The sequence below is a fragment of the Scomber japonicus genome, chromosome 8 (assembly GCF_027409825.1).
Source record: "Scomber japonicus isolate fScoJap1 chromosome 8, fScoJap1.pri, whole genome shotgun sequence".
In the NCBI taxonomy this organism is placed as follows: Eukaryota; Metazoa; Chordata; class Actinopteri; order Scombriformes; family Scombridae; genus Scomber; species Scomber japonicus.
Window position 1 is genome coordinate 19,033,719 of NC_070585.1, and position 14,552 is coordinate 19,048,270.

The window sequence follows — 14,552 nt, forward strand, 5'->3', positions numbered from 1 at the left end:
TTGGCAGGAGTCACGGGTAAAACGAACTGCCAAGTTTACAGCTGTAACGAAGAAAAAGAAGACAGGACAATTTAAGCTGCCCCACCCCCCTCCCACATTAACCCCACACTTGTACCAATGCTCATCCAATATGACAAATCATGCCAATAAGGTCGTTTACAGCGTAAAAGCATGTACCAGCTACTCTTCCTCAGTGATGCGCAATTCTTCCAAGCATTCCCATGACTTCCTGTTGAGGTTTAAGTCGCCTTGCTCAGTAGAAAGTTAACCTGAATGAGAAATCTGAAAAGAGAGAAGAATGTTGCCCCTCCCCAAAAATAAAACCCTGACCAAAAAACTACTGTAATGTTGACAACGACTTCATGAAAACTATGTTGTGCATATTACGTATAAAATGTTATGTAGAGCTGATGTGCATGCAACAAGTTGAGTTACACATTAAAGCCATGGTATGTTAAGGAAAATCAAGGGAACCAAAATTACTTAACTTAGCACCCATGAGACTGAAGTGATGCAGTATTAGCGAGACAAGCTTGCAGCTCTTGATCTTAATGTGACTGGATTCTCAGTGTTTCATCACAGGTTAGGCCATCCCAGATGCCAAATAAAAGAATCTTTTTAGGAAATTTGACCTGAGAAACCAAAAAAGGGAAAAGAAAAAGAGGCACACACAAACACACAGAGAGCGGGGCTTCTGCAAAGGACGTCGGGAGGGGGGTGAGGGGGTCAGATTTAAGCTCAAGCGCACAGAGGGGGGTTGGTACTTCATTCAGGGGCCACACTCATATTCGCTGACAGCTTCCACAGATGGCTTTGCATTCAGAGGCAGGCGAGATCGGAGTGGACAGACGAAAATGATCTGAAACAAAGAGTGATCTACACAACACACCCACCACACAATACTCAAAGATTCGAGTTCTACTCATCTTATGATTTTAAGATGCAAAGCAACAGGGCCCCTTGGCCAAAGAGGAATATGCTAGTAAAGCATTATTATTACTGATGATTTGAGGTTAACATAAAGCCAGTTCCAAGATGTCATTTTGTCAACTACATTACAGAAGTTTAATTTGACAAATTAAACCAACATCTTACTAAACACTCCAGGTTAGAGGACTTCACTCGTGCTTGAACCAGTCTTGCACTCTGCTTTCTGTGAAGTGAGAGAGAAGTGCAGGGATACACCCAACCAAAACCAATGCACAGTAAAACTACAGCAACACATTTGCGCTGCATTTCAGACCAGATTGAAGCTGCACCATGCACAGCTTTCCTCAGCTACTCCATTTTTGAAAATTTCGCACAGTTGCGCGATTGCAAATTATTAACAGACTGACCTGCCACTTACACAGTTGCGTAAGGGCTAGTAGCTGAGGACTAATTACTCCAATCTACATACATAAAACACGACCTGACTCCATTTGTTCAAACGTGCTTGTTGGTTGTTTTCAAAGATGATTCCTGTGTTGTCCTACGTAGATTGCATTCTTCGTTTGGACTGTTCTGTAAGATCAAAAAGGCAGACAAGAAACACCCCTATGCCCCCCCCACAGTATCATAGAACTGACTATTGTTATCCTTACCCAAATGCTTTACTGCAGATAACGTCAGAATCAAGGAAGGTCCATCAAATCTTCGTTATCACAAGAGAATCTTGTAAGAAAGCACAACAGTGCTATTTCTACAATCAAGTATAGCAAGTTGCTTTCATCTCAAGAAAAGGGCAGTTGAGCCCATTCAATAAAGTGACCGTCTACGGTTGACAATTGTCTGCTTTCCAACATCAATATTTGATGGATTCAACTTATCTGCCTTCACTTTCCACTTTGAAAGGATTTCATTCGAGCCCAGGTCACATCCGTGCGCTACAAAGCTCCAAGCTTTAGTCATACCTGAAAAAGCACAAGAAAAGCTCCCCCACACAAGCCCCCAAAAAGAACAAATGCATACCAAAACTGTATTCAATCACAACAAGCTATGCATTTATTATGCAATAAGAAAATCCTTTACAGATAGTTCACTCATTGTATTGTCAATACAAGGCATAGTAACTAATTGCAAAGGAATTGCAGTGGAGGCATTTTGCCAGACAATGAATGTTAAAGATAATGTGAACACATTTAGTGACCTTACGTGATGCTCGCTGCGCAAGGAAACTTGAACATACAATGAGTTAGGAGAGTTCCTGATGATCTCGGGTATTGGAAAGCGCACAGGACACAGCACACTGAAAAATGCAAAAGGAAAAAGCCTCTCCCACAATACCCCTCCCCAAATACAATGAAGCAGTACAGAACTACAACACAATTACTGGCATTACAGTAGCTACAAGTACAACTGCCTTTTTAGAAAAGGACAACTGAATGACTATGAACACACTTCAAATTCAATTTAATTTTAACCATTTTCCAGAAGAAGCATTTAAATACCGCAGGCCTCAACGCGAAGGATCCCTTCCTTATGAACTGAAGACGTAGACTTGAATGGAGAATTTTTGAAGGGCGGGCCATATAACTATCTGCAAGAGTCACAAATACAAAGCCCCTCCCAACCCCACAAAGCAATTTGCAGCCTGTACAGAATTACAATGACTTCTAGTAAAGAGACTTGTTACCGCACTCCCTGGGAAAATTCTTGCTACACCAGGAGGCTAGTTTTGAGGTTGCTATCCTGGGAGGCAAAGTGTCCACTTGAATCTTGTTGGGTGCGACTGGATGTTTCCTATTCAAGCCGTTTTGCGTTGGGTAACGAGGAGCTGTGAAGTCTAGGAAGAGACTGATTAACGCCCCACAACCCACCCTCCCGCTACCCAAGACATGTGCATCAAACCCCATTTACAACACGTTTCCAAATAGTGTAGAATTGATAAATAGTGAATCTAATGGACTTAATTGAACACCACCAAATACCTTCCTATATCTCTTAAAACCGCAGTTGATGCACATGATCCCGATCCAAAGCACTACAGTAAATAAGATGAGCTCAACAGAGCGGCTAGCACGGGGGGGTTCTTTCGATGGGTCACCTTTAGGGGGCCATGCCTGTGAAAAGAAGAACTCGAAACACGTTTTAGGTACCCACCCCCCCCAACCCCTTAACCCAAAAATCTTTTGTAGTCAGAACCTATTTCAATGCATTTCTTTGAATTACAAAACTACTGGATACTATACAGCATTAGGTAATAATGACTTGATGTACAGGATAGTTACACCCACATGTACATTTCATGCATTCACTCACTCACTGCTCGGGTTAAGAGGTAGACGTAGCTGATTTGTACCAATGAGGAGCTGCTGAAGCACTGAAGGGTTGCTGAATACACTCAATCGGTCGCACAGGAGACCATCCACTCTCACACTCCAATGCTGAAAACTTCTCTGGGGGTAGACCTATTGACCAACAAAGGCATGCCTCTCCCTCCGGCCGGGGAACTACTTCTGATTTGCAGGGGGTAGAGAAGTCCCGATAAGGCGCTCCTCTCTCCAGCACACTACCAAGGCATTCATGACAGCAGACACCACCACACTTATGTCAGCGAACAACAGGAGGGAAATCCACGGTACGATACCATTAAACGGCTTGCCTGAAAAAAGGAAGAGAGAGCTGTGCGAGACATTGTGTTCTACAACAGTTTCTACTGGAAAGAAATATAGAAAACTAAATTGCCTGACAATGTTACAGAGATACCTCGACCCAACATACAAACCAATCCCTTGCTTTTAAACTGACGCTGCTAGAAGACACTTGTATGCCCTGTCCCACCACCCTCTGACCACTGGCTGGCTGGCTGGCTGGCTTGCTGGCTTGCTCTGGATCTGCTGCCACTGCGTCAGTGATGGCCCCTCTGCGCTGCTACCCTGCCCTGCGCCTCTGGCTCCATCTGGTGTACCCTCGATGACTGCTGCTGCCTGCTGCTCTTTTGGGCCCTCTGATCCTCCCTCCATGCCCTCTGGTCCTGTACTGCCTGGCTCCATTCTGGTCCTCCCTGTGTCCCATGGCCTCGCTCCACGCTGGTCCTGCGATGTTCCTCTAATAACTAAGTCCATTCTTCCTCTAATAACTAAGTCCATTCCTCCCCACGATAACTCAGTCCATTTCCCCGGAAAAAAAAAAAAAAAATCTTCTGTCTTCGCTAAAGCAAAAAAATAAATAAAAAATAAAACTTTTTTTTTTTTTTTAAGTTGACACCACAAAATGAAATCCTGAGCTTGTGGCTCTGAGCTAAAGCTAGTGCTCATCAAAGGAACTGAAATCATTTCCATTTGACCGTTACTAAATTAAATACATAACGCCTGAAAATAAAATAAAAATGGCTTTAAAAAAAACAAAACGCAATTTTATATAGCTAAAATAAAGCTTTTGATTATCTTATTGACAAGACTTTGTTGCTTCCTTTAGTGGAAAAGGTAGTTTAAGCATGTTCTCTTAAGTCTACATCATTGATGTCCTCTGCTGATTTGGCTCCTATTAATTTGAGACTGCTGCGCCATAACGTATTAAATAATATTTGCATTAGACTCGATGTAACTTTTTAATTAACTCAAGTTTTCTATAATATCTCTTTTCCATAACAAGGTTGCTCTGAACTGTTTAGTATTCTTGTTCTTCTTTATTCTTGTCTTGGTCTCTTCAGCTTTTGACTTTTGTAAATTAAAATTTCTGCTCTTCTATTTTCAGAGATTGTCTGCTCATTCTTGGTCTTGGCATCTTCAGTGTCTGACTTTTGTAAATTAAAATTTCTGCTCTTCTATTTTCAGAGATTGTCTGCTCATTCTTGTCCTGGCATCTTCAGTGTCTGACTTTTGTAAATTAAAATTTCTGCTCTTCTATTTTCAGAGATTGTCTGCTCAATCTTGTCTTGCATCTTCAGTGTCTGACTTTTGTAAATTAAATTTCTGCTCTTCTATTTTCAGAGATTGTCTGCTCATTCTTGTCTTGGTCTCTTCAGCGTTTGACTTTTGTAAATTAAATTTCTGCTCTTCTATTTTCAGAGATTGTCTGCTCATTCTTGTCTTGGCATCTTCTGTGTCTGACTTTTGGGAATTAAATTTTCTGCTCTTCTGTTTTCAGAGATTGTCTTCTCATTCTTGTCTTGGCCTCTTCAGTGTCTACCTTTTGTAAGTTAAAATTTCTGCTCTTCCATTTTAAGAGACCGTGTGGTCATTCTTGTCTTGGCATCTTCAGTGTCTGACTTTTGTGAATTAAAATGTCTGATCTATTTTAAGAAAGGGTCTGCTCGTCCTGGCCTCTTCAACTTCTGACTTTACTGCCTTGGTTTCTGTCAAGTATGGACAAATAGTCATTTACAAAAGTAAACTTCATCTTGTTACTAAGGCTTTTGTTCCTCTTCTGCTTTTTTCTCCTTCTACTTCGGGCTGACAAAAAGTACAAGCGGTCGTTTAGTTCGCTAGTGCTAACAGTTGCTAACCTAGCTGACCACTCCCTAAAAATTTCAGCCTACCGTCGTCATAGGAAACAGCTCGGCCACGTGAACGCGTTGTTCAAATTAACCAATAGCCAACGTTTGCAGACGGCTACGTCACGGCTCCCATCTTGAGCCAACTACCGATAGGAAAGACTTTGGCTCTGTTCTCTAAAGAAAACATATCAATAATCTGATATGTTGATAATCGAATAGGCGCTATTTTGAGTGTCTGTTCACGACACGACCGCAATAATATGCGGAAAACGTTAACATTAACGTTAGTCTATATTTGGCTCGTTTAGCCTAACGTTATCGCCATAACTAAATGGCGAAGTCTCACACACAAAAAAAAAAATCTTCAGTTTCGAGTGAAGGTCGTTCTCGATTCCGCGTAAAATTTGCGGGATTAAACTTGTCATTTAAACAAAAATACATGGTTACTCTATAAAGGTAATACACGTATTAAAATAACGAAGCTATTTGTCTTCGACACAAGTCCGCCTATTAGCTCCGATTAAAACACATTAATGTTAAATATTCAAGAAATATCAAGCTAAGTAGATATATCTACTATCTTCTTCTCTAATAAATTAATCTCGGAGTACTAAAAACAAAGAAAAACAAGTTTCGGTTTAACCTGAGACGCCTCCTATCAAGTCGGGTTCGTATGTGCTGCTGTGTGAGAAAATGGCGTCATGGGCTCACTTTATACAGTTTGAGTAATTCGGCTCCGACAAGGGGAGGTATTCATCCGACGAGAAACTAGTCCCATTTTCGCATGACAGAAAAATAACGCTCGCAAATGTTGATTGCGGTTGTACGAGTTCAAAAAAGCAACATTAACAAACTATTCTATACGGGGAAATGAATTATATATTAAGAATACCTAAACACAACACTATAATAACAATATACACAAAGATATAGTCTAACTGACTTAGAAAAGCAATCAATGGGGAAAGTTTGTGTTTTTCTTATTGTTGGTAGTTTACTGTAATATTTTAACACACAAACACAATCCAGTAAAGAAAAGTAAAATAAAAAGATATATTTTCAACAATGGTAGCAACATGCGATAACATCAAAACAGCTGACGTCACACGACTGGCTGCGCGGATTAATCGTGATATATGTGCAACACGGTCCTACAAACCGGATCAAACTAGAATGTGGTTGTATTGCCGGATCTACTTCCCCTTTACTGCAATGATACGCTGTTTGTGATTGACAAACAATAGAAAAACAGCCAGCTCATCTCCTTCTTTAACTTGGATGGCTTATGTTCAATAATGTGTGTTCTCCTCTTTTGGTAGATTGTTAAGTAGTTTCATTAAAAGCTGGTGGTGCTTGCTGTGTTTTAACTTTTTTTTATGTGGTTGTAAATCCATTTTTTGATAGCCTTCATTGTTCGTCTGTCGGCTTATTGTCCAAGTTAGTGTGAACATTATCGTACTTACAGTGCCATCATTGGCTGCAGTACGTGATAATACCAGAAATATCCAGAAACATCTAGAGCTTGGAAATGGGTGGTAATGACAGGGTGGAAAATTACCAGTGCTGCAAAGGCCTCATTGGGAGTTACTTTTGTTCACCAGCAGAGGGAGCATTGAGGACGTGCAATCTGACACGTATGGTCTCTCCCAAAACATGACATCTCTGTATCCCTCCCCTGTGTTCATCTGCATAACTGGTTTTTAACATTGATTACAGTACCTACTCTGGACAAGTCAGGGCAACTGACCTTATGTAACTATTCTCATCAAAGCTCTCTGTCATTGATCAGCAACAGTGTGGGGGAGTTGTCCTCTGGATAAGTTTCAGTCCTTCCCAACCTTGATGAATTGATCTCTTTCATGGTTTCATAGTCAGTCCACACATTAGAAAGAGAAGCATCTTCTTTCATGTGGTAACTAAGCCAAACAGGCCTTTAATTCTATTGGATGATCAAGAACTTCCTAGTCATAATGGTTAAAATACCACCACAGTCCTCTGTCATGTGAGGCTACATGTCTTTTGATATCATAATTCAATGTGATATGAAATAACCTGACAGTTAATTAATTAAACAAGCTTTTACTGCTGCAAAGAAACTGTTGGTAAGGAGATGGAAGCTCAGTCAGTGGAAGCTATCATTTTATGAGGTAGTAACTTTAGAAGTGTCTAGTGCTCAAACACAAGGAGCAAAGATGGTAAACATAAAATTCTTCAGAGTGCAGCTCAGGAAGTCAAATCATTACTATAGCCTGAATGTTTGCAGGGCCTGAGTTAAATCTTGTGGTAATACTAATTTCAACCTACTTTAAGTAATTACTCTTTTGCACTTATTAATAGATTTACCACGCTTGTGATTCAATATTGATTCAATATTATTATGACAAAGTTCATAAGATGGATTGTTGTTTTTTTTTTAGGGGAGTGGTGATGTTTATTGCTGAGGATCTTTGTAGGGATTGTTTAGGGACTGTTGTTTTTGGTGGTTTGTGACAGCAGACAATATAAACGCATGTATTCAATCATATGTACATTTTTACTTTATTGACTATATTTATGCTTGTTGTAAGTGTATTGTCTGGTTGCCTTGTGTTCAGCCTCCACTTAGAAATGAAATTAATGTTTTGGCACATCAAGCTAATTAAAAACCTGACAAATCAAAGTATTTCATCACATTAACTCAAAAAGTTTGAGAACAGTGCAATATGACCAAGCAGTATTTCTTATTTGCAACATTAACAATAATAGTTTAATGCAATCAGAAATATTAAAAGGGATAGTTGCCACAGTATAACATAATCTCATAATATCCTCTTCCATTATATATGTAGCCTATAGTCACCCCACCCCTTGTAAATACAATAATGTAGGCCTCAGCCAGATGGTTGCTGGAAACTTTAAAATCAATGACACAACTATATGCAGTTCAATAGCAATGGTGATGCTCAAATATGCTTTTTGTACATTAATAACAGCTGCAATGAAAAATAAAGTCAAATGTTTTATGAGATTAAAGTGTGGAAATGTAAAGTTGATCTGTAGTATGGAGCCACAAACTTAAAAAAAAAAAAATTAAAAAGTTACATCAGTGGGTTAATTGAACCCTGTTATAGATCATGTTCCAAAGGCACCAGTTCGATTGTCCCCTGTATAAGGACAAAGGTCTCGCTCTTTTAGCTGGTTCAATGAGCTTCCAGCTGTTACATCAGGCATGATGTCAGATCAAGCCGCCATCCAGGAATTCATACATGCCTGCTCACGAGCCGTGATCCCATTATTCTGCATCCAGATGCTGAGGGAGACAAACCTATTCATGTAGGCACACAAACAATCCAACAACTAGATACTTTGGAGATTTATTCTTGTAGAGATTATTGTGAGCACTCTTCTAGAAGATTAGATTCCCTATTAGCTAGTTTAGAGTATTATTTATTATTTATATGCAACACCTATTTTTGTGGTCAGAATGACTGCAGAGAGCCTGTAGTGATGGTCTTTTGACATCGAGAAACAAGTTGTAGCCTTACAGAGAAAAAATTAGCCAGAAAGACACTAGAACTCCAGAGAGGAAGAGCCAAGTACCAGCACGGATCATCACCAGCACCACTTGTAAAGTCAACCCAACCAAGACAGCATTGCCAGCCTGCCACCAGGAAAGAGAAAGGTGATGGAGAAGTATTTTAAGCCTGTTCACAGCCCCTCTCCCCCGGACGAGATCAAGCTGCAGAAGCACCACCACCACCATCATCACCTTCCGCATCACCAAGATGCTCAGTCACAAAGGTAAGATTATTCTCTCCAGTCTGGGAGATTTATTTTCAGATTTAATGGTACAAGAATTGAGAAATACAATCCATGTACATTCTTAAATGGAAGGATTCAGTGATCATTTATTTGCCAAGTACAGAAACAAAAGAAATTGCCTTGGCTCAGCTTTCAAAACAAGCAAAACAGTGTGACTTCTTGCCATGATGGATGAGGTCGATCGGCATGTTGTTGGTGAATTTGAGAAATTTGACGTAGAAGATGGTAGAGGTGCAACGTTAATGCAAAGGGTAAATAGCAAGGGCAAGAGCATGGTGCTGAGGGTCAGGGTTTTGGAGGCATGCTTACCCATCCCATCCTATCTGTAAGAGGGACACACCAAGCTGGGACAACTCTGGTCAGATCGTGTTGAAATCTAGAAATAGGATTCTGGCATAGCTGTTTAGTGAGTCAAAGTGTTTGAGGAGGATATAAAGGCCCAAGTTGCCAAACTCTAGAGGGTGCATGTGAAGATCTGTTATGGCCTTATGTGTCTCAGCACAAGCTTCCTGAAAAACTTCATGACCACAGATGTTAATGCAACAGGTCTGTAGTCATTCAGCTCTTAGATCTTGTATTTTCTGGACACAGGGATGATAGTAGATGTTTTTAAATCGGCTGGAACTGCCCAGAAGGACAGGAAGTGGTTCAAAATGTCTGTGAAAACAGAGGCCAATTCGTCTGTACACAACTTTAAGGTGGTTGGGGAGACAGTCCAGTCCTGGGGCTTTTCTAGCTTATGGGTTTTTTTGTACAGACTTCCTTATCCTATTGTTGGGATGGGTGGATGGGCGATGGAAGAAAATCATGGAGGATTGTTATACTCAGGGTGTGAAGTGGGAGGCAGGGTGTTGGGGGAGAAGGCTCAGACTCAGACTAAGAGGTAGTTTGCAAGTTGATAATTATGAAAAGTGGTGAAGAGTTTTCTTTTTGTAGTTTGTGATGGCCTACAGTCTTCTCCAGATAGTGGCTGTGTTGTGCAAATGTTTCTTTCAAGTTTTGGGAGTTTCTGTTTGGTCTCCTTGATGGCCTTCTGAAATGGCCTGCTTGGCCTGTTTGTACTCATCTGTGTTTCCAATTTTGACAGGCAGTCTCTTTGTTTTTGCGAAGTTCAGTTGAGAACCACGGCTCATCATTTTATTTGATTGTAGTTTTAGAGGGGATACATGAATACATATATGATGTATTCCTGGAGGATCACATTGCCAGGTCTTAGTGAACAAAAAAAAGTTGTTTTCACATTTGGTCTTTTTTTTGGGGGGGTTGTCTAAATGTAGCATTGTCCATTTTGTTTGCAATGGAATGTAAGTTTGACAGAAAAATTGCCGGTGAAGGTATCCACAATCCTCTTCTGCAGAAGTGCAGATGCGCTGGCCAATCTCCCTCTCGTCTTGCGCCCCAGTGCACAGGCACAGGCCAGTACTCTATGGGTCAGTATGTTTCCCAACTGAGAAACACAAATCAAAAATTCAAGGCATAGATTTGGGGAAACATACTGTTCTTCTCATGCAAAGGTAACTCTTGTTTGTTCAGTGGAAACAGTTCATAAAAACACACATACACAAAAAATAAAAATAAACAAACCAAAAAACCCCAAAAACTATAAGAGAGTTGAACCACAGTGGAAGTTCATGGTGGCGCCAAGTTCTGTACTCAATCATTTTCCATTACAGAACAGAGGCTGCTGATGAACATAACTTCGTTTATTGTGCCTAGTTTTGAAATCAATCATACAGATTCTTGAAGTTGTTATAAATGTGCTGTTATCTGTACATTTAATAATAAGTGATGCAAACACATTATTATAGTTTCTCAATTTCCTGTGTTGTTGTGTTGTAGGTACACATTGTTTGATGACACCGACAGAAATACAGATGAAAGCCATGGGCACCACCGCCAGCATCAACATGGTCACTATCTCCATAACAACTCTCACCGTGACACCCACCATCGCCATCATATACACCAATTTCACCACAGTGAAGAGGATGAGATACTTTACAACCATGACACTCATGTGACTCTCTCTAGGGCCTCTTCCTCTTCTCTCTCTTCATCTTCTTCCTCCTCCTCTTCCTCCTGGTACACGGAGGCAAGTGCAAATGATCCCTTCTCTCTTCGTCACACTGAGCGGCCACAGCATTCTCTGTCCTGCTCCAACATCTCAGATGTGCGCAGGGGTTTCAGGGAAGATGTTAGCAGCGAGCCCATTGTCTTTGCCACCGTCAAACATGGCAGCAATGGCACTGTATGTAGTCAGTCAAATGGGAGTTCACAACAACGGGGAAAGCGTGGTTTTTCCTACCTTGACCGAGGTCACAGCAGGAGTGAAGAAGGCCTTCTACAGGGTAATGAAAGTGATCAGGTAGAAGAACAATCCAGGGTACCGCACATGAACTATGGACCTCTGTATAAGACAGCTAGTTTGAACCGAAGCCTGGCATTCAGTGAGGAGGACATTGTGTTAGGAGTCTCCAGAGGCCCAAAGAGAGCAGTGTCCTCCATCCAACTTCCCAGCAAAGGGATCCTCAAGAACAGGGAACCTCATGCGGACATCCGCAAAGCAAAGTCGATGGAGGTGTTGTCCCCAAGAGTTGCTAAAGAACAACTTCCCAGTGGACAGAAGGGCAAAGTGTCCACTCACGCCGAGATGGCACAAGCCAAGGCAAATTTTGTACAGGGAAAGTTGCAGTTCTCAGCCTTCCTGGATGAGATAACAAAACAAGTTATAAGTCCATCAGACCTCAACATCTTGGGTTTGAACAAAGATAAAACTACTGGCAAGGCCTTTTCCCCAGCACAAACACCTGGTCCAGTCAAGCCTCAACTCCCACCCAAGAAACACAGAGAGAGTTCAGGTGAGGAGAGGGATCAGCATCCCAAACAGCACAGCCGACAGGAGAAAGCAGCTCACAGCAGCTCTCGGAAACACTCGGTCTGCTCCAATCCCGATAAACTGATCTCATACGGGTCTAGAAACCACCATGGTAGCCCTCCACCTCATCACTACTCCAACTCTACCAGCCACAATACTCACCATGGGAGCAGCCGTAAAGACAGGAGGTCGTCACCCAGTGGCAGCTCCGTATCAGGGGACAGGTATAGCAGGTGTGGCCCTCATCTAACCGATGGAACCAGCACCAGCCCTGAACCCAGCCACCCTAAACAAAGACACCACCGCAAACAGCAGACCACTGCATCCCATAGCCCACATCCACATACCCAGAACTGCCCTCAGCCCCAGCCTCCACAGGCACAACCTGGTCCTGGGCAACGAGGACCAGGCAACTCCCCTCCATCCTCAGCCCAGGGTTCAGGACCAGGCCTCAGATCTGAGTCTTCATCTTGTAAATCAGATTCATCAAGGACCAGAGATACTGCCTCCACGGCCACCAGTCACAGCTCAGAGCACAGTAGTCAACATCATTTGCAGCACGTGGGGTCCTCTAAACAGCATAGGGTGAGTTGACTTGAACTGTTTTTGCTGTTTGTTAGAGTCGATATCACAAGATGGGAAAGAAAGGAAAGAGAGATTTCAGGCCTCACGTCATTAATCTGAAACGGAAATGTAATGTAAATAGCTTAATTCACAAAGAATTTGTGAAAACATGTTTTGGGTGATTTAATTATAACGGGTGAATTGAATTATAATGTTACACAATTGGATTATTTAACAAACAAGCTTATCTGTCTAGTTTTGCTTGATCATTTGATATCATTTTCATATTATTGTTTATTTTATATTTAGATTGTATGTCTTTTAAGAACTAACACTAAGCAATTGAGCAACATGTGATTGACAAACCTCAGTGTGACAACTAAAATGATTTTCAATGGGATATTTGTGAGAAATACATGAATCTTTGGAATATCAATTGCTTGAAATGGGAAAATAGGCAACTGAAACACAATCTCTATGCAGCAATTTATACCTCTATAATTATAATACCATATAACTGTATAATACAATAATTATACTATTATAACAGTCTATATTCCTTGTATATTGTGCTGTATTTTGACCTCATGAGTCATGCTCCTGAAAAAGAAACATGATGCACTCTATGAATCATGAGTCTAATTGTAAAACAGGTCAGTTATTAAGCTTGTAGAGGCACAGCACTGCAATGAAGGGGAGGTATAGAAAGAACAGGATGAGCATAACAAATGGAGTGTTGCTCCTCTTTTGCAGAGGCAGTATGGCTGAGTCACTCTGTGTGGGATGGGTCCAATGCTGCGCACTGCAAGCTGAGTCATACATCAGCAATGCAGCAGACGATAGTTCTGTGCTTTTAGGGGAAACCTGTTTGGAAAACTGTTTGATTCATCAATTTAAATGGCATACTTCTTTCCTTACAAGGCTCAGACCTGAGCTGCTGTATGTTCAACTGTGCAGGATGAGAAACTAAACAATACAAGACTAGCAACCAGCACTCTACAGAATGTGAGAGAGAGTTGGTTGTTGGTTGGATAAGAGTTTGTATCATATTGCTGTTATGTAAGAATCTGCGCAGGCTTACACTCATGTACACACACACACAACATTACATAACACTGCCTTTTTCCACGGGGGCTTGGTATAGGATTTGGTCTCGCTTGGTTTTCCTAGTTATTGTTCAGTAAAATGACACACACACACACACACACACACACACACACACACACACACACACACACACACACACACACACACACACAAACACACAAACACACACAAACATGAAGCAGAAAATTCTGGCTATAGTTCAGCTTCACAGAACAAATCAATTCCTGTTGACTCCATTTCCGGGAGCAGTTCTGCCATAACTCAATATTTTATTCTATCTGTCATGTCCTCAGTAATGGACTGCTGACACATCCTGGGTGTAGTCTGCATGCTAGATCAGGCTGCAGCCTCTGTAAGACTGTAAGACTGAACAGTAAGAAGTAAGACATGGGTATAAAAATGAAAGGAAAGGTTGTTGTGTCCTTGTTCTTACTCAATTATTGTTCTTTATGTAAGTCTGATAGTTTGCTTGCTTTTTCATCCAGCAGGCCTGAACTACCACATATTATTATTATATTATTTTTAATTATTTTTTATTATTATGTTGTATAAACAATGACAAGCTTGTCTCCATTTTACTTTTGGAGAGGGATATGTACAAAAAAAGGAAACTTGAATGTCACACAGTTCATCTGATGTGTATGAAACTTGTACTGCATGTGTGCTCTGTATGAAAAGCCAACTAGGCCACTATTATATCCTAAATTACCTAATTTCCCCTTTATGATATTATTATTATGATATTCTTGTACAACTTGCTCTTATCTGCCTTCTGTCATTTTTCTA

The 14,552-nt window shown here is 41.0% G+C and overlaps 1 long non-coding RNA gene across 1 annotated transcript; it reads right to left on the bottom strand.

The window, feature by feature from the left end:
- Positions 1-1,960: 1,960 nt before the first annotated feature.
- On the bottom strand, positions 1,961-6,101 carry LOC128363498 (uncharacterized). Its single transcript, XR_008321669.1, has 2 exons — positions 4,722-6,101; positions 1,961-4,640 (listed from the first exon to the last, which is right to left on the bottom strand). It is a non-coding gene; the product is annotated as an uncharacterized LOC128363498 (long non-coding RNA).
- Positions 6,102-14,552: the final 8,451 nt, after the last annotated feature.